Raw genomic sequence first — 20,067 nt, forward strand, 5'->3', positions numbered from 1 at the left:
CAGACAGATACCACTTCACACCTACCAGGATGGCTATTAAAAACAAAAACAAAAATGGAAAATAACGAGTGCTGAGGATGAGGAGAAATCAGAACCCCATATACTGCTGGCAGGAATGTAAGATGGTACAGGGCTGCGGGAAACAGTTTGGTGGTTCTTCAAAAAGCCAAGCAGAATTACCATATGACCCGGCACTTCCTAAGTACGTACCCGAAAGATGCGAAAGCAGGGGCTCACGCGGATACTTGTACGCTGATGTTCATAGCAGCACCATTGACAGGAACCAGAAGGTCAAAACAACTCCAGTGCCCGTCAGCAGATGAACGGATAAACAAAACGTTGTCTATACAGACAATGCAACAGTATTCAGCCATTAAAAGGAAGGAAATTCTGATCGATGTTGCAACATGGATGAACCTTGAAAACGTTTTCCTCAGTGAAATAAGCCAGACACGAAAAGACAAGCACTGTACGACTCCACTTGTATGAAGTATCTAGAATAGGGGAATTCATAGAGACGGAGAGTCAGAAGTTACCAGGGGCTGGGGAGGGGAGAATGGGAAGTTATTGCTTAATGGGTGCAGTTTTTGTTTGGGGTGATGAAAAATTTGGGAAATAAACAGTGGTGATGGTGGTACAACATTGTGAATGTAGTTAATGCCGCAAATTGTCACTTAAAATGGCTAAAGTGGGGGCTGGCCCCGTGGCCGAGTGGTTAAGTTTGTGCGCTCCGCTGCAGGCGGCCCAGTGTTTCGTCAGTTCGAATCCTGGGTGCGGACATGGCACTGCTCATCAAACCATGCTGAGGCAGCATCCCACATGCCACAACTAGAAGGACCCACAACGAAGAATATACAACTATGCACCTGGGGGCTTTGGGGAGAAAAAGGAAAAAATAAAATTAAAAAAAATGGCTAAAGTGGCAAATTTTATGTTATATATATTTTACCAGTCTAGAAAAAGTAGGGGGAGGAGTCTCTAGATTTGATTTTTAAGTAGCCATACGGATTCACAATACACTAATCTTTACATTTTATCCTTATATTTCCTGGCTCTGTCTACTGAAAAGACTGAATAACAAAAATCAACCAACAGCTATGAGCACCCTTAGCACCTAAATTGTCTCTAAATACCATCTACCCGGGAAGGGAACCAGGAACCCTTGGAGAAACGGCCTGTTTGAGATCTGGAGCAGGCAACGTACAGGAGTAGTCCAGAACTTCTTGTCAAAGAAGGCTGCAAACCTCTCGTCAGGTCTGCCAGAATCGCCCCATGATCCCAGGGGACAGCTTCATCTCTCATTCCCCAAAACGGGGACAATCCGAACATTGATAAGAATAAAAACTAAAATCAGTTGAAGTACGTAAAGGTTTATCCCATGAGTTCATAGTAACATATTTTTTAAAACTCCTTTGTCACTTTTAGAGGATGCTGAGAAACCAACTCATTATTTTGAAAACTAGCCAATAGAAAGAATCAAGCGTTTTTATCCTGCCTTTCCAATACAAATGACACCTCAAAATAAGAAAAAGTTGGTGAGGGAAGTTTCTCTTTACAGAATTGTGACAGTTTTAAAAAACAAGAACAGGAAGAAACGGTAGGATGGATGTGACCGTGTTACAGTACCAGATGATTTGAGGGATCCAGGCAATGACCAGCAAGGGCTGCTGACATCCCAAAGCAGAGGCACAGCCAGATATTAGCTGCCGCCTGGCGGAAGGACAATAACCGCTTTGCAATATCCTTACCACAACATTGACCCCGAATCCGTCCCAGATCTAATGACCAACTCATAGGAAATATTGGAGACTGAGATGACATGTTAAATGCCACCATTGGGACACAGTCAGCAAAATCAAGACTGTTGACAGATAACCCAATTTCTTCAACAAGTAAATAGGAAGAAAAAAAAAAGAAATGTAAAGGAAATCTAGATTAAAAGTTACTTCTGAGACATACGAACCAACTGAAACTTCACGGGATTCTGATTCAACCACATATAAGCTATTTTTTTAAATTAGATAATCAGGGAAATATGAACATTTGAATTTGATGATATTAAGGAATTATAATTACTTAGTATAATAAAGGTATTAAGGAAGTGGTTCATAAATAAAAGTGTTCCTTATCTTTTACAAATACTTACTGAAACATGTACAAAAGCTGTGATGTGACCTCTGAGATTTGCTTCCACAGTAACCCCCGATTCGGGACAGGCACGAAGAGAGAGCGGGCGGGCTACAGATAAAATAAGATGGGCCACACGCTGGTAATGGTGGAAGCTGGGTGATGATTGTGTGGAAGTTTATCTTGCAATTCACTCTACTTGTGTGTGCATCTAAAAATTTTTCCATAATAAAATGCTTTTTAAAAAAAGGAAAGTCAGTGCTTCTACTCAGGTCTCCCTCCCCAGAAGAGAACATACGTGTGCAAACACACACACACACACACCCCCCGTGCAGCCCCCAGGGCGCTCAGCTTGGGGCAGCTTGTCCCTTCCTCCCTGCACCTCCTTCACAGCCCTGTCTCAAGGCAGCAAGCCAGCACTTTCGTCCCCTGGTTGTGTGCATTTTCGGTGTGCCCAGGCAGCCTCCAGCCACACTGATTGTGTGACCTGCCCAGGGGCCCGAACTTCTCTCTGACGCAGAAGCGTTGCTTGGCTGGCGCTTGCTTCCATAGCTGCATAGGTTTGGGGTAGTCTGCTCCCAACCTGAGTTTTCCTACAATCCCTGCTATTTTTAATGTATGATTTCAAAAGAAATCGAGGTTTTGGGGGGAACACACAAAGGTGTTATACCAGAACCATCGGCATGTGCCTGGCAGTCTTTGGGAATTAGGGCCTGGAAGAAGTAGACAAGGGAACCCCAGAGACGGGCCTGCCCTCAGGATGGTTACAGCCTCACCTCGGCCGCGTCAAAGAGGCAGATGCGCTGGGGCCTCTCCATCCCTGTTACAGCCCGGGGTTTGGGGACGTCATCGTCAATTCAGAACACACGTTTAAACGCACAGAGTGCCGCATCCTGCGGGTCCAGCCGTGAACGAGACCAACACAGCCCAGGCGCTCATGCGGCTGTCAGTCCAGTGAGTGGTGTGCGATACTTTGCAGAATTGAACAACTGGTCGTTAAATCACAATTATTGTCTGTTGCGAGGACAAATATCAGGGGAGTCTGACCTCATCACTGGTAGAAAGGCTTCCCTGAGGAAACGGCATTTCAGAAGACAGAATAGAGAGGCGGCCTCACGGTTGAGGGTGAAGAAGGAGGTTGAGGAAAGTTTGAGACGAGGCGTCGCCACAGGAGCACCGGGCAGAGGGCATCGCAGTTATCCCAGTGAAAGCTGCTGGTGGCTTGAGCCAGGATGATGACCTAGAGACAGAGAGAAACGGATGCACTTGAAACCTAACCTGGAGGTTGAGTCAGTAGAACATGGTGCTCCCGTGGCAGTGGAGGGCGCTGGGAAGTCGTTTAGGCAGGATTCCCACGGTTCGGACACCAACAACCGGGTGGATGGCGGCACTAATCCTGAGGTGGGAAAACCAGAGGAAAAGCAGAGTGGAGCGAAGCCATGAGTTCTGTGAAGGAGTGTGTCAGTTTGCTCAAGCCGCCATAACAAAGTGCCACAGACGGGGCAGCTTAAACAACAGGCAGTTATCGTCTCATAGTTCTGGGGGCCAGAAGTCCAAGATCGGGGTGCCAGCTGGTGGGTTCCTCCTGAGGCCTCTCTCCTGGACGTGTAGACTCCGTCTCCTCCCTGTGTCCTCACATGGTCGCCCCTCTGTGCCTGTCTGTGTCCCCATCTCCTCTTCTTGTAAGAACACCAGTCATGTGGGATTAGAACCCATCCTAACGACCTCGTTTTACCCTAATCACCTCTTTAAAGACCGTATCTCCAAATATACATTCTGAGATATCGGGGCTTCAATATATGAATTTGGGGGGGACACAGTTCAGGATTAAGTCCCATAACAAGGACTTACTCCTTTGAGATGCCTGTGAGATCTGAGTGGAAATGATGAGCAGGCGGTTTTTCAATCCGGAGCTCAGAAGAGAGGGCTGGGCTGGGAGTGGATAGACAGCCTGACAGGGACCGTCGAGTCAGAGGTGCAGATGGCTGTGGGAAACCCCAACCCGTAATAAACGAGGGGGCCAGAACATCCAGATCCTGGCTTCTCAAAACCATTCGCCAGTGAGAGGAGTGAGGGCTCCTTGGAGAAATGGCGGGGGCAGGAAAAGTGTAGGATGAGGCTGGAGTGTCACATAGTGCAGGAAAGTAAGGAAGCACTCAAAAAAGGATGGGAACACGTCAGAAGGACCCAGGAGCTAGCTTGAAAAGCTCCCACTGGTCAAATCTGGAATATTGTGAGCAATTAAGTAGTGATAGTAAAGGATTATGAGCCATTGCATACAGTAGGAATCTACACGTCCACGTGGATGTAAGTAAATGAATGGGGAGAAGCTCACATGCACAGAGGGAAAGATAGATCAGAAAATCACCACTGGGCACCCACCATCGTTACGATTGTTTGAGGCAAGAATATCAATAAATGCTAAAATTCATGGGCAAAATATGACCAGCAGGATATTGCCTGTCTCCAAGTTTTGCCTCAGAAGGTTCTTATGAATGACAAAGGGAGAAATAGGAGCTTGACTGTGGAGAAGCCTGCAGACACCGCCCTAACTGAGGGACCAAAGTCATCCTCACCACGAAGGGGCGAACCAACACCACGTGCCTCCCGAGCTAACACAGCCTCGCATCTGTTGTATTCCTGCCAAAATGCACAAACTGTCTAAGCACGAGGAAAAGTCAGACAAATCCAATTTGTGGGATATTCAACAGAATAACTGAACACTACTCTTCAAACATGTCAAGGTTATGAAAGATTAAAAGAAAAAACAGAGGAAGTATCCCAGATTAGAGGAAAGGCTAAGAGATGTGACACAAGGTGGGATCCTGGATGGGGTCCTGGCTCAGAAAAAGGACATTAGTGGGACAATTGGCAACATTTGAATAAGGTCTGTAGATTAGCTAATAGAATTGTATTCGGGTTAATTTCCTAGTTTTGATAACCGCACTATAGTTACGAAAGAGCTGGCCCCGACGTCCGGAGGCGCAGAGTGAAGGGTCTGGATGAAAGAGGCATCCTGTCTGCAGCTTATTCCCAAACACTTCAGAAAACGGCTACACGCACACACGCACACACACAGACAGAGGAGAGGCGAAGGGAGAAGCAGATACTGTAACTCTACTAATTTTTGAAAACTTTCATACATCTGAAATTATTTCAAAGCAGAACATTTTTCAAGAGAAGAGAAACAACATAACAGTGGGTGGAGGAGGTGCTGCAAAGGGGGCCCCAAACCAGCCCCTCGGAAGTTCAACACCAGCCGGCGCCACGCACTCTCTGGGGGTCGTGTCCCAGGACAGTTGTGCTGTTTGGGAAGAAGTCACCAAAAAAAGTCACACTTGCCCTCCTGACGTGGTTGGAAGTAGCCGGGTCTCCTCCATCGCTCCAGTTTTCAACCCGGGACAGTTTATCATGTGGATGAAGTTAAAATGAAACAATGAATTTGAACGACGTGGTTTTAGTTATTCAATGGCAAGCTTTCCATGGTCTCTCTCCTTCCTGGAATATTATTCAAAAGCCCAAACCACTCCTCTCTGGGCTGAAGGAGAGCCAGAAGCAGAAATCTCTGGAGCCTGATACCCCTGGCCTGGGGAGCCTGAAAACAAGAAGTTTTGGTTTCTAGGTGGTTGATCTCCACCACATGCCCCTCTGAGCATGGAGATGAGCACTTGGACCACCAGGTAAGATGACATGTTTCCTGGTCATCCACAGTCCTGCAGGTCCAACCTGAGGGGCTCCCAGTCATGTGACCATGACCAGGACAGTCCAGAAACCACACTCCGTTCTTTGGGTAAAGAGCTGGAAAGAGTTTGCAAAGGCGAATTGGCAGGTCACTTCCTCTCTCCGTGGACTTCTGAGAGGAAAAGAAGTGACAAGCTGGTTCAATAAGTAATCAAAGGATTTGGAGAATCACATAGTTCTCAAACAAGAGGCCATCATGTCACATGGTCCAGCTCTCTCTTTCCCGGAGAGAGAAGCTGGAAGCTCACTCAAGCAAAAGGACTCATTCAAAGTCAGTGCTCCTCCTCCCCTCAGACTCTCGTGACCCCAATTCTAGACCAGGACAGGAGGTCAGCAGGAGCAGCAGACTGGACAAGCTCTGGGCCCTGGGCCTGGGGGGTCTGTCTCACTCTGGGGTGTGAGCACTCATTCTATGTGTCAGCTTGACTGGACCACAGGTGCCCAGGTGTGTGGTTCAGCGTATTCTGGGTGTGCCTACGAGGATGCTTTCGGATGAGATTAACATTTGAATCTGCAGACTGAGAAGAGCAGATGGCCCTCCCCAGTGTGGGTGGGCATCTTCCAGTCCACTGAGGGCCTGAATAGAACAAGAAGGTGGAGGAGGGAGAATTCTCTCTCTCTGCCTGACTGCCTGAGCTGGGACATGGTCTTCTCCTGCCCTCGGACTAGGACTCACACCTTCAGGCCCCCTGGTTCTCAGGCCCTTGGACCTGGACTAGAACTTCCATCACTAGTGCTCCGGGGTCTCCAGCCTGCCGACTGCAGATTGTGCAGCTCCTCGGCCTCCGTAATCACGTGAGCCGATCCCTTATAACACACACACACACACACACACACACATTCTCGGGTGCTCACTCGCTCCTTCTCTTCCCCTCTCCCTACTAGTCTCTTCAGCCTTATAAACGGGAGAACTTTCAGAGGGGTATACAGGGCTGGGCCACCTCTGTCTGGCCATCCTTCTTGGCCACTCATGCCCTCAGAGCCCCACCACCACCTTTCTGAGGCTGAGCGTCCAGCCCAGCCACACCGCAAGCAAACATCTCAGGTGGGTACAGGTCTCTCCTCCTCCTGCTGAGAATGGACAACGCCCAACATCCCAAACCCCACCTCACCCCCTGATTCGTTGGGACTCAAAGCCATTTCCTCTCCAGGCAGCTTCTCCTCCCTCCAGGGAAGCACATGCAGACAAGAGAGTCTCATGGGCTGGGGCTCAAGGAGCAATGCTAGAGTCACTCCTCAACCACTCAAGCCACAGCGACACCCGCCAGCTCCTCCTCTCCAGCAAGGACGGTCTCAGCTCACTGAGGCACTCAGAATGGACGCCCGAGGTTTATCAAGACTTGGACTCAATTTTGTTTAAAAGTCATACAAATGTAAATGCACGCTTGTGTACACCGTATACATATACAGACCTAGAAAAACGAATGGAAGGACACATGCTAAAACGTTATGTTTGGGTGGTAAGTTTGCAGGTGATTTTTTAATGTCCTATATTATCCAACTTTGGTACAAAAAATATGCAACCGTTTTAGAATCAGAAAAAGACTTGATATAGAAAGTGTTTATAATTTTAATAATAATTTATAAGAGAATCATGTTGCATTTAAAAAGTTTCCTTTAAGGAAAACGTTGACCATGACATTATCTTCATTCCATAAAGGTTCAGTGACAGGGTAATGACTCTAAAAATGTGGCCGTGTGCAAACACTGTCTGCATGGTTGGTATCACAAGCTGGTACTTTTCCAAAATACTTCTGAAAACTGGGCTAGCGACCAGGGCTTGGTGAAAAGATGTTGATGTTTTAAAGGATTTTTACTCCAAATAAAAGTTTTGATTTATAAAAAGGGTATTACAAGAATTTACATTATCATTTTGAGCAGTAGTTAGCTTCTTGATAAATATGTTCATATTTTCTGGGAGAAGAGTTTTGCCTTATAATATAAAAAGAAATAGCACTTGAAAAAGACTGGAAAAATATTTTGAGCATGAAAACCTCAGTGACAAACAGGCAAATGGCGCAATAATTTGGTTTTACACCCTCTTGGAAAACACAGCAGGGATGGGCCAGGAGCGTTGAAAATGTGTAAATATCCACAGCGAGGCCACTTCCCCCATCAGGGACTTCTGCGACCACCATGTGTGACCTCCGGGAATGTGTGGAAACTGGTCCCAGAGCCCAGTGAGCCGGCTAGGAAGGCGGCCTCTTCTGAGGACACACAAATGGCTCCAGAGCCTGTTTCTGTCTCGGCAAAGTGACAGTGAGTGTCTGCGAAGACAAACTCCGGGAGCCGTCGCTCTGTCCTTTCCTCCTGCCCCGTTCTCCTCTCTCTTTCCACTTCTTTTCTCTTTTCTCGTTGGCATCTGCAGAGACAAGGTGAAGGAGAATATGGTCGTGAATTTTTGGAATCATAGGGAGAAATACCTAAATAACCCAAATAACTGAGCCACAGGCATGTTAGTCGGACTTACACCATTCAGAGAATCGCCCTGGGGCTTCCCACGTGGATAACCACAGGCTCTGTAGAGCTTCTCTCAGAGGCTAAGAACTACAACTTCCAATTTATGTGTTTTTCCCCAGTACTTCATCAAAATTAGAAGACTAAGCATTTTTCTCCAGTATTCGAAGTACTCAATGTGTGGTCCAACCACCCCTGGGGGTCTCCAACGTCCTTTCAAGGGGGTCGTGAAGTCAAAGCGATTTTCATGAAAACACTAAGACGCTGTTGTCTTCTTCACTCTCACTCTCTCTTGAGTCTACGACGGAATTTTCCAGAGGTTACACAAAGAGTGGCATCACGACAGATTGAATGCAGTGATACGAGAATCCAGCTGTTTTCTGTTAAGATAGGCATTAAAGATACTTGAAAAACAGGGGGCTGGCCCCGTGGCCAAGTGGTTAAGTTCGCGCACTCCGCTGCAGGCTGCCCAGTGTTTCGTTGGTTCGAATCCTGGGCGCGGACATGGCACTGCTCATCAGGCCACGCTGAGGCAGCGTCCCACATGCCACAACTAGAAGGACCCACAACGAAGAATATACAACTATGTACTGGGGGGCTTTGGGGAGAAAAAGGAAAAAAATAAAATCTTTAAAAAAAAAAAAAGATACTTGAAAAACATAAAACAATGTTCCTCTTCTCCTTAATCTTTTTTATCTTGGATAATATAGTTATTTTGATAAGAAGATGTTATTTATATTAACGTCTAATGGTTTATTATTCTTATTTCTAACTAATATTTTTCAATCTCTTTGTTTTCATTTCTAAAATGATAAATATTGATAGCTATAATCTACGTGAACAAAAGATCTGTGGGATCCTCGATAATTGTTAAGAATGTAAAAGAGGTCTGAGGCCGAAGTCTTTCAGGACCACATTTCCCAGAAGGCCCTTCCCCTGGGTTTCTGGTCAGGGCAGGCCACAAGACAGGTTCTCTGGGGACGGAAGCGAAGCCGCAGGCGTTGGAGGCTCCCTCACGTGTCTTCTCTGTTGACTCACCTCACTGCGGGGAGGCTGTTCCAGGCCGGCTATTGCACACATTCCCCTGACTCCCTCCAGTTTCCCTGACTTCTGGGCCTGAGGTGCGTGTTTAGCTCGCTGATGAAAGACAGGCTCTGGCTTCTGCAGGACTGGCACACCCCTAGGTCTGAGGCAACAAGAATGGGCGTGCGTTTCAGGCTGCTCTCATGGGCTCCAGCTGTGCCTGCAGGTTCCAGCTCCTGCCAGCTGCCCTCCACATCAATCCGCCGTCCCTTCCAGCTGCCTCCCTGTGGACCACGGGCTCCAGCATCATCCTAAAGACAATTGCTTAGCCAGCTCCTACAACTGCACAGGGTCAAGACCCTGTAACACACATCTACATATAATCTCCCATAATACACCAGGGCAGTGACTAGGATGTGACGAAAGATGGGACAAGAAAACCAGGCACGGAGACAGGAAGTCGTGGACGGCGGTTACACTGAAAGATATAATGAATCTCCTCTTAGTGGTGAGATGATGCCTTTTCACTCTTGGGCTTCCGAGGTCATCTTTTGTTCTGAAAGGCTGTGACAGCCAGAGGGTCCCTCTCGGAACTGCATGCATAAGGAGAGGTGCCAGGCGGAGCCCACGGGAAACAGCTCGGCTTGTCACACCTGGAAGCACATTTGCTAGCGGGCATGAAAGTTGGTGAAATGTCACTTCTGGTGTCATTCTGGGCGTTTGTGCAGGACCGGCAGCCTCAGCCGGGAATGAATCGTTAGTGTGCGTGTGCCCATTCTGCTTTCCAGCCGTTCCTTCCTTCACATTGACTTCTGTTTTTCACGTCTTGGTTGAATTGAGCGTCCTCCGTGTGAACAGCTCTGGGTTGATCCTGTGAACACACTCACGTGCTCCTCTACTCGAGGAATGTGTCAGTCATCTATCACTGCAGGAGAAATTCCCCAAAACTTCGCAGCTGAAAGCAGCAAACGTTTATTAACTCACAAAGCTTCTGAAAGTCAGAAATCTTGGAGCGACTCAGCTGGGTCTTTCTGGCTCAGGATCTCTCACGAGCTTTCAGTCAAGCAGTCAGCCAGGGCTGCAGTCGTCTGAAGCTGGACCGAGGCTGGAAGATCTAGTTCTAAGGACTAGCCACTTCCAAGCTCATTCTCATGGCTCTTGACCAGAGGCCTCATCATGTAGCCTTCTCCACAGGGTGGCTGATGACATGGCAGCTGGCTTCCCCTGAAGAGAGTGATCAGAAAAAGAGAGAGAAAGAGACTGAGCAGAACCACACTAGTGTCTCTTACAGCCTGACCTCAGAGGTGATATAACATCACTCCTGCCATATTCTGCTGGTCACGCAGAACAATCCTGGTACAACTGTGGGAGGTTGACCCTGCAAGGGCATGAATCCCAGAAGGTGGCATCACTGGGGACCATCCCGGAGGCTGGCTGTCATAAGGAAACCATCATCTTATAGCCCACTGAGAGACTGCATAATGAATACACAATCCTCAAGCAAAACAATGAATTATCTTTTATATTTATTCACTCAGTTGCTTTTCATGGAATAGAATTGTGACACGAGTAGGAGAAATATTATCATCCCTATTTTGCAGATGAGAAAAAGGCAGCAAAAGAGATCTTTGACTTGCCCAAAATCCCCAGGTAATGGTGCAGCTGAGACTGGATTGAGAACTCTTAGTTGACTGAGTTTCCCCATTTCCCCATTACAGAGTGAGGCCACGAGAGGCCAGAATATAGCTCCCCACGGGCTAGAATATAGAATGGCCAGCAGGCAATGGGTGAAGAGAGGTTTCCGCCACAAGAGGAGAACTTCCTGCACTATCCTGTCCACTGACTTGCAAGGTTAGTGATTTTCTAGTGTTGCCCCCTCGCCCTGCCTTGAAGGAGGTGCTTGCTGCTACAGTGAACTGATGCCAATCATTCTACTAACTCACCTGCATACACAAATATTGGGTAGAATTTTCTCAATATTGAGTTTTTATCCTCTAAATTTTTTTTTTAATTCAAAACCTGGTACCAATTATCCAGCAGGAGCTGGTGGAAAACAAAATGAATGAGGAGCAAATGACTCTTGGAAAAACCAGACGCAGCAGGATGTTTAGCTCAATGCCTGATGGTATTTTTAATGTATTTTCACATGTGCTTGAGATTATTTCCCGTTATGCAAATATATTTTCCTAATTGTTCCTAACTCGTGCGTTCCATGAAATGAATTGGCGTTTCCGGGGGTCCACCCAGGAGGATGAGACAATCTGGAGGTCAGCTTCCCGGACAGATCAATGCCGCTACAGAGGAGATTGCTCTGACTCACCACCTCTCCTGGCCGGTCAAATGCTGATCTTTGGCTTCCATAAAAAATTACATTGAAAGAAATTTAAAATGCTCTGCCCCAGAAGAATACAGATCGGGGAAATGTCTGTCTGGTCGCGCCCAGCCAGCTTAACTCTCTAGGACACTACGTTCACTTAGTGGGACTTCTGGGGGGCAAAAAAAGGATCCTCTTGCCACCTGGAAATCTTTTATCTTCCTCTCTGACGATAACATGTGCAAACGTGTCACTAGCAGCCCCTGAGAGGACATTAGCCCCTCCAGGGTGGGAATCCTGCGCCCTCGGCTTCCCACAGTGCGTGACACAGGGTTCCCAGGCGTAGAGCGGTGGTACGTAATCATCTGTGGACGTGATGACGGCTTCAGAAGTCCGGGAAGGCTTGGTCCTGATTACAGCCATTCTCAGTCAGGATCCCACAAGACAATTAGCCATCTGAGTGACTACTTTCTCAGTTTTCCCAAGAATGCTACAAGGCTGGTGCCCTTGTAAATGGAGAGGAGATGAGCTAATTTATGACATATGTTGGTTGTCTTGGGGCACTGGGGGTTTATTCTACCGGGAATCCTTGTTGAAAAGGGTCAGCTGAGGCTTCCAAGATAACGTGGCTTATGGTGGGAGTACAAAAGGTGCATGTGGGCTCTGCGCTCTGCCCGAGAGGAACTATCTGGCTGCATTCGAGCTCCCTCAACGAGTACAGACCCTGAACTCCAGGGGCACGGACAGCAGCTTTCTGGTTGCTGGAAACTAGGGGAAAAAGAGGACGAGGGTGATGGAAAGGGCCCTGAGGGGTCTTTCTGAGACAGGAAATGTTCTAAAGTTGGATTGTGGTGATGGTGGCACAACTCTATAAATATACCAAAAATCATTGAATTATACACTTAAAACAAGTGAATTTTATGGTATGCAAATTCTACCTCAAGACAGCCACTTTAAAAAATAACCTATTTACCCATAAACATCTACTATAGGAACAAGTAAGGGAACAGGCATAAAAGAAAAGTCCTTACATGAGGTGGCCCTAAGTCAGTGTCCACTGCTGCTAAGAATAAAGATGGCGGACATGGCCATGTGGTAAATGAAGGTTCTTAAACTTTCCCTTCTAGTGGTTTCTTTCCCACACCCTATAAACATGTTCAATTAAAAAAAAACCTCCCTCAAAACTATACACACTCCAGCTACCATATCTACTTGCAGTCACAGCCAAGCTTCTCAGCTGTCTCCTACTGATTTATGCATTTATTTATGCAATAAATATGTAACAAACATCTATCATGTGACCAACAGTTTGCTTGACACATAAATAAATAAAATACAGGACCTATTTACTCTTAAGAAACTCACTCTTGAGTAATAACAGCAAAAATGGCAGAGTAAGAGACCCCAAAATTCCACATATCCAGAGAAGCAATACTTTTTTTAATTTTTCTTTTTTTCGGATGTATATCATATTTCAAATTCTGGATACATTACATCATGTTCACCACCCGAACACTAATTATAGTGCATCCCCTCACATGTGACCCTAATCACCCCTTTTGCCCTCCCCCCTCCCCCCTTCCCCAATGGTAACCACCAGTCCACTCTCCAATGCTATGTGTTTTTTTCTTTCGTCGTTTTTATCTTCTACTTATGAGTGAGATCATATGGTATTTGACTTTCTCCCTCTGACTTATTTCACTCAGCATAATACCCTCAAGGTCCATCCATGTTGTCACAAATGGCTGGATTTCACCATTTCTTATGGCTGAGTAGTAGCCCATCGTGTATAAATATCACATCTTCTTTATCCATTCGTCCCTTGATAGGCACCTAGGTTGCTTCCAAGTCTTGGCTATTGTGTATAATGCTGCAATGAAGATAGGGGTGCAAGTATCTTTATGCCTTTGTGTTTTCAAGTTCTTTGGATAAATACCCAGCAGTGGAATAGCTGGATCATATGGTAGATCTATCCTTAATTTTCTGAGGATGCTCCAAACTGCTTTCCATAGTGGCTGCACCAGTTTGCACTGCCACCAGCAGTGAACGAGGGTTCCCTTCTCTCCACACCCTCTCCAACATTTGCTGCTTCCTGTCTTGTTAATTATAGCCATTCTGACCAGAGTGAGGTGATACCTCATTGTAGTTTTGGTGTGCATTTCCCTGATAGCTAATGATGTTGAGCATCTTTTCATATGCCTGTTGGCCATCTGTATTTCTTCTTTGGAGAAATCTCTGTTCAGATCTTTTGCCCATTTTCTAATTGGATTGTTGGTTTTTTTGTTGTTGAGCTGTATGAGTTCTTTGCATATTTTGGATATTAACCCCTTATCTGACATGTGGTTTGCAAATATCTTCTCCCAATTGTTAGGTTGTCTTTTCGTTTTGTTGATGGTTTCCTTTGCTGTGCAGGAACTTTTTAGTTTGATGTAGTCCCATTTGTTCATTTTTTCTTTTGTTTCCCTTGCCCGGTCAGACATGGGACTTGAAAATATGCTGCTCAGACCAATGTCATAGAGCGTACTGCCTGTGTTTTCTTCTAGAAGTCTCATGGTTTCGGGTCTTACATTCAAGCCTTTAATCCATTTTGAGTTGATTTTTGTGCGTGGTGTAAGGGAATGGTCTACTTTCATTCTTTTGCCCGTGGCTGTCCAGTTTTCCCAACACCATTTATTGATCATCCTTTCTCCATCATATGCTCTTGGCTCCCTTGTCGAATACTAGCTGTCCATAAGTGTGGGTTTACTTCTGGGCTCTCAATTTTGTTCAAATGATCTGTGTGTCTGTTTTTCTGCCAGTACCATGCTGGTTTGGTTACTATGGCTTTGTAGTATAATTTGAAATCGGGGAGTGTGATACCTCCGACTTTGTTCTTTTTTCTCAGGAATCCTTTGGCTATTCGGGGTCTTTTGTTGTTCCAGAGAAGCAATTCTTATAAAACAAGCAGAATCAACTTTTTTGGCACTCTGGAAACTACCCAAAGCCTTGTAGTAACTGGGGGACCACTTATTTCAGAAAAATACCTGAATCTACGTAAATATTCAGCATCTTAACTTACCCTATTCCATCACCCATGACCCAGCTGAATGTCAGCCTTGAAAATAACAACCTACATCCCTCGTACAGGTACCAAAGGGAGAAGAATGGACTTTATTGGCAAAGAATTGCCATTATTTGATCTGTCTTGTGGTTCCCTAGAAGATACATTCAAAAGGCTTTGATTTCTGGCTTAGTGATAAAGCTGCTACCCGAGGACCATTTGTCAAAAACCTTTACAGGCAAATATTATATTCACTGATGCATGAGGCAATGGATAACAGTACACGATGGACTGGTTGAAAAGGTGTAGAGGCAAGAGCAGGGAATAAGGAGCTTTGGGAAATAAGGGCATTGAAAAGCTCCCACATATTTCTGGGAATCTAGAAGGCCACATGCATGCCCAGGGCTGTGCACATGCTCAGGAAAGACCTGAGAAGGCCATCAGCTCTCACCTCTGGCTGACCTTGAGCCAGAAAGGTCTCTGTGAAAGCAGGAAGTTAAGGCTAAGGCAGAGTTGCAGACTGCCTGGTTGAGACTTGAAGGTGTGTCCCAACACACACACAGGGCTCCTCAGCAAAGACTGGGAGATTTTTTGGTCCCAGTCATATAAAGAATCTCTGCTGGGGGCCGGCCCGGTGGCAGCAGCGGTTAAGTTCTCATGGTCCGCTTCTGGGTGGCCCAGGGTTCACCAGTTTGGATCCCGGGTGCAGACATGGCACAGCCTGGCAAAAAGCCATGCTGTGGTAGGCATCCATGTATAAAGTACAGGAAGATGGGCACGGATGTTAGCTCAGGGCCAGTCTTCCTCAGCAAAAAGAGGAGGATTAGCAATAGTTAGCTCAGGGCTAATCTTCCTCAAAAAAATAATAATAATTTCTGCTGAATCATTAGCTGACCACTAAGCTAATGGAACAGAGACTTGAGTGGCCATAAATGACAAAAACACAGACTTTACAAAATTAGTTCAGAAAAATCACTGGGCAAACAAATAGCTGCTACTACAACAAGAAGCAACAACAGCAAGCCCCACAGAAAAGGGAGAACTAAGAACTGTCACACTGTTACATACAAAATGCCAAGTTTTCAACAAAAAAGCTATGAGGCACGCAAAGAAACAAGCAAGTACAGCACATACACAGAGAGTAAAAGTGATCAATAGGAACTGCCTGAAAAAGCCCAGATGTTGGGCTTACCAGACAAAAGCTTTAGATCAGCTATTTTAAATTTGCTCAAAGCAATAAAGCAAGCACTGTGTAAAAATCTAAAGGAAAGTGTAGGAATGATAGCTCATCCAATAGAGAACATCAATAAAGAGATGGAAATTATCGAAAGAAACCAACTAGAGATTCTGGAGCTGAAAAGCATAACTGAAGTGGGAAATTCAGGAGAGGAGTTCAGTAACAGACTTGAGCAGTCAGAAGAATCAGTGACCTTGAAGATAAGACAATTAAGGATATCCAGCCTGAGGAAGAGACAGAAAAAGGAATGAAGAAAAACTAACAAAACCTCAGATACCTTTGGGACACCATCAGGCATACCAACATATGCACATCGAGATTCCCCGGCGGAGGAGAGAGAGAGGCAGAAAGACTGCCGGGAGAAATAATGGTTGAAATTTTCCCAAATTTGAGGAAAGACGTGACTCTACATAATCAAGGAGCTCAAAAAGATCCAAGGAGAATAAACTCAAAGAGAGCCACATGAGAGGAATCACAACTCTCGAAAGCCAAAGAGAGAGAATTTTGAAAGCAACGAGAGAAAATCGACTCACCATGTACGAGGGATCCTCAAGAAGGTTAACAGCTGGTTTATCATCAGAAATCGTAGAGGCCAGAAGACAGGGAGATGACGTAGTCAAAGTACTGAAATTTAAAAACTAAAAAGCAAGAATTCTATACCCAGCAACACTATCTTTCAAAAGTAGAGAGAAGATGTCCAGTTTCTGATCCTGCATATAAGCCATCACTCGGGCCTGGCCCCGTGGCCGAGTGGTTAAGTTCGCACACTCTGCCCCGGCAGCCCAGGGTTTCGCTGGGGCCCATCCAGAGCGAAGACATGGCACCACTCATCAGGCCATGCTGAGGCGGCGTCCCACATGCCACCATTGGAAGGGCCCACAACTTAAAACAAATGTACAACTATGCACCAGGGGCTTTGGGGAGAAAAAGGAAAAATAAACTCTTTAAAAAAAATAAAATAAAAAAGAAGACATCACTCCTATCTTCACAAGAAGAAACCGAAAATCAACAAGTATTTTTAGATCCATCAGATAGTGGAGGTCTCAGGATAAATCACTGCTCAAAAGATGTGGGGAGATGGGCAGCAGATGCAGAGATCACCACTTCCAGGAGCAAAAGCCCAGGAGCAGAAACCTCCCCAGGAACCAGCAACGGAATCAGAAAACAAAGTGTGATTGATGAATTGCTGGAGGCCTCACGTGGACATGTTAAGAGTTAAAAATTCCAGGGGGACTTAGTCTTAGGCAGATCCCCACACTCGCATGAGCTTACTGGCAGAATGGATTTTTTTTTTAAGTTCTAGCTGTACGCTGTCTAAAAGAGACTCAATTTTTTATAATTATATTTATTTATTTTTAAAAGCTTTATTGAGATATCATTGACACATGACAACTGTATATTTTAGGATGTACAACTTGATGTTTTGATATACACGTACATTGTGAAATGACCAATACCATCCAGCTCAGTAACATATATCATCTCTACCTAGCTATCACTGAGGGGGGTGTGAGCAGATTTAATTTAAGATCTATCTCCTTAGCAAATTTCAAGAACACAGTACAATAATATTAACTATAGTCACCGTGCTGTACATTAGATCCCTAAAACCTATTCATCTTATAACTTTGACCAAGCTCTTTGACCAAACCCTTATCACCCACCCGCACCACCCCCATATGCGCCCCCATCCCTAATAACCCTGTGTAGTGTAAGCCCTGACAGTGGTTTTTCTTTTTTGTCATGCAAGTGCCTGACTTAAGCTTTGATTGCCAAGGCGTCCACTTCAAAGAAACATCCACTTCCAAGATGGCTACCTCAATAGACACATGGCTGGCCACACAACTAGATAAAAAGCCAGCCCCTCCCCCAACACCAAGCCTCCTTTGTTTCGGAGATCTTGGTTGATTTTGATAGCTGACCATTTGGACTGCTTTTTTTTCTCTTTCTGAACTTTAAATTCCCACTGTTATATTTTAAATTCACCAATAAAGAGTGAGCCCATGAAAACCCAGGAGCCCACCCCTGACCCCACTTAAAGCAGAGCCCCAGGCCCCCGTGCGTTCTCTCTCTCTCCCCTCTGCGACCTCCCTGTGGTTCCCAGGCACGCCATGTACTTCCAGGACGGGTGAGTGACAAACCCTGTCTCTTTCAAAGTTTCCTGATGGTTATTGCTGAAGAGAGTCTTGTACTCATAGCAAGAACCACAAGGCCAGTCCAGCCACAACATTAGTTATCGATAGGCTGAGACTGGCACAGAACAGCGTGGTGCTATTCTCCGATTCTACGTGTTTGGCTTTTTTAGATTCCACCTATAAGTGAGATCAGACAGCGTCCATCTTTCTGTATTTGTCCGGCTAACTTCACTTAGCGTAACGTCCTCCAGGTTCATCCACGTTTTCACAAATGGCGGAATTTCCTTCTTTTTATGGTTAAATTATATTGCCTTGTGTGTATATATATATATATTACATCCATTCATCGATGGATGGACACTTAGGTTGTTCCCGTACCTTGGCTACGGTGAATAACGCTTCGATGAGCCTGGGAGCGCAGGTCATGTCCTCAAGATTCTGATTTCATTTCCTTTGGCTCTATACCCAGCAGCGGGAGTGCTGGATCATATGGTAATTCTATTTTTAATTTTTTAAGGAACCTCCACACTATTTTCCACAGTGGCTGCACCAATTTACATTCCTACAAATAGTTTACACCCTCACCAACACTTATTTCTTGTCTTTTTGATAATGCCATCCTAACGCATGTGAGGTCACAACACACTGCGATTTTGATTTGCATTCCCCAGACGATTAGTGACATTGAGCATCTTTTCATGTGTCTGTTGGTCATCTGTATGTCTTCTTTGGAAAAAAGTCTATTCAGATCCTCTGCCCATTTTTTAATCAGATTGGGTTTTTTTGTTTTGGGCTTTTTTTGCTGAGGAAGATTGGCCCTGAGCCAACATCCATGCAATCTTCCTCTACTTTATATGTGGGACGCTGGCCACAGCATGGCTTGACAAGTGGTGAATAGGTCCACACCCGGGTTCCAAACTGGCAAATGCCAGGCCGCTGAAGTGGAGCATGGGAACCTAACTGCTATGCCACTGGGCTAGCCCTCAGATTGTTTTCTTTTTCGCTATTGAGTTGTATAAGTTCTTTATACATTTTGCATACTAACCCCTTATCAAATTACTAAGCCCTCCAATTCATTCTCCACATTGCAACCATGATCTTTCCGAAATTAATGTGGTCTTGTTACTCTAAATAATGTCATTCAAGACATGCACATGCACATGGACACAAGTGCACACAGACACACACACACACAAAAAAAAATAGCAAAAGCATTATTTCAGTGCTTAAACATTGCTGAACACTGAAGACTAAAAGTGAGTTGTTCCACTTCTCTGCCAGATGGCCCCTACTTCCAGAGCCAGCTAAAACACCCTACTTTTTGTAAAATTTCCCTTAAAACCCCACAGACATAATGACATCCTTCCTTGTGCCACAACTTCCCCCAACACTCACACACGTCCCATACCTCACACCCAGCTTCAGTCCACCGCTAAGCATATCACTATCTCCTCCACGGCTCCAAGGTCCTTGACAGACGGACTGTGTTGGCGATGTTTCATTTGATTAACGGACTATTAAGGATGAGGACACTCTCCCAGACAGTAATAGCAGAGCCTGCTGCTTGCTCTGAGACCAGCACAGTACCCCACGATTCTATCTGTACACAGAGCTGGGAGAAAATATCAAGAAAATACCTAGCGTTTGGAAAATTATATTTATTGGGAAAGGCTAAAGGATCGTCTCAACTTGAAACATGGAGGCTATGGAGAGATTTCAATATATCTTCCGCAAAGCCCATAGGGTGGAAGAGAAATGCTCCCAGGGGCAGCAGCCCAGGCCTCTGGTCTCCCTGGGGACGCCCACCCTTCTGCCCTGTTAAATTAGCAGGCTGGGCGCAAAGCAAACTTCCCCCACTAGCGCCCTGTGGTTCTAAAGCTGCGCATTAAACAGAGCAAAGAACAACACGCAACTGTCAGCACGAGCGACTCTGTTAGGTGTGAGAAAGCATTTCCCCGGAGCAGAGCCGGTTCAAGAGCGGAGGGACACAAGA

At 45.7% G+C, this 20,067-nt stretch overlaps 1 protein-coding gene across 1 annotated transcript in view; it reads right to left on the minus strand.

Annotated features, from left to right (window-relative positions):
• Positions 1-7,320: 7,320 nt before the first annotated feature.
• Positions 7,321-20,067, minus strand: part of NXNL2 (nucleoredoxin like 2) — a 40,262-nt gene continuing 27,515 nt past the window's right edge. The window contains exons 3-4 of the transcript XR_011431227.1: positions 8,339-10,572; positions 7,321-8,230 (exon numbers count right to left, since the gene is read on the minus strand). The gene's annotated coding sequence lies outside the window, so the exon portion shown is untranslated. The remainder of the gene's footprint in view (positions 8,231-8,338; positions 10,573-20,067) is intronic.

This window comes from Equus caballus, chromosome 23 (assembly GCF_041296265.1).
Source record: "Equus caballus isolate H_3958 breed thoroughbred chromosome 23, TB-T2T, whole genome shotgun sequence".
In the NCBI taxonomy this organism is placed as follows: domain Eukaryota; kingdom Metazoa; phylum Chordata; class Mammalia; order Perissodactyla; family Equidae; genus Equus; species Equus caballus.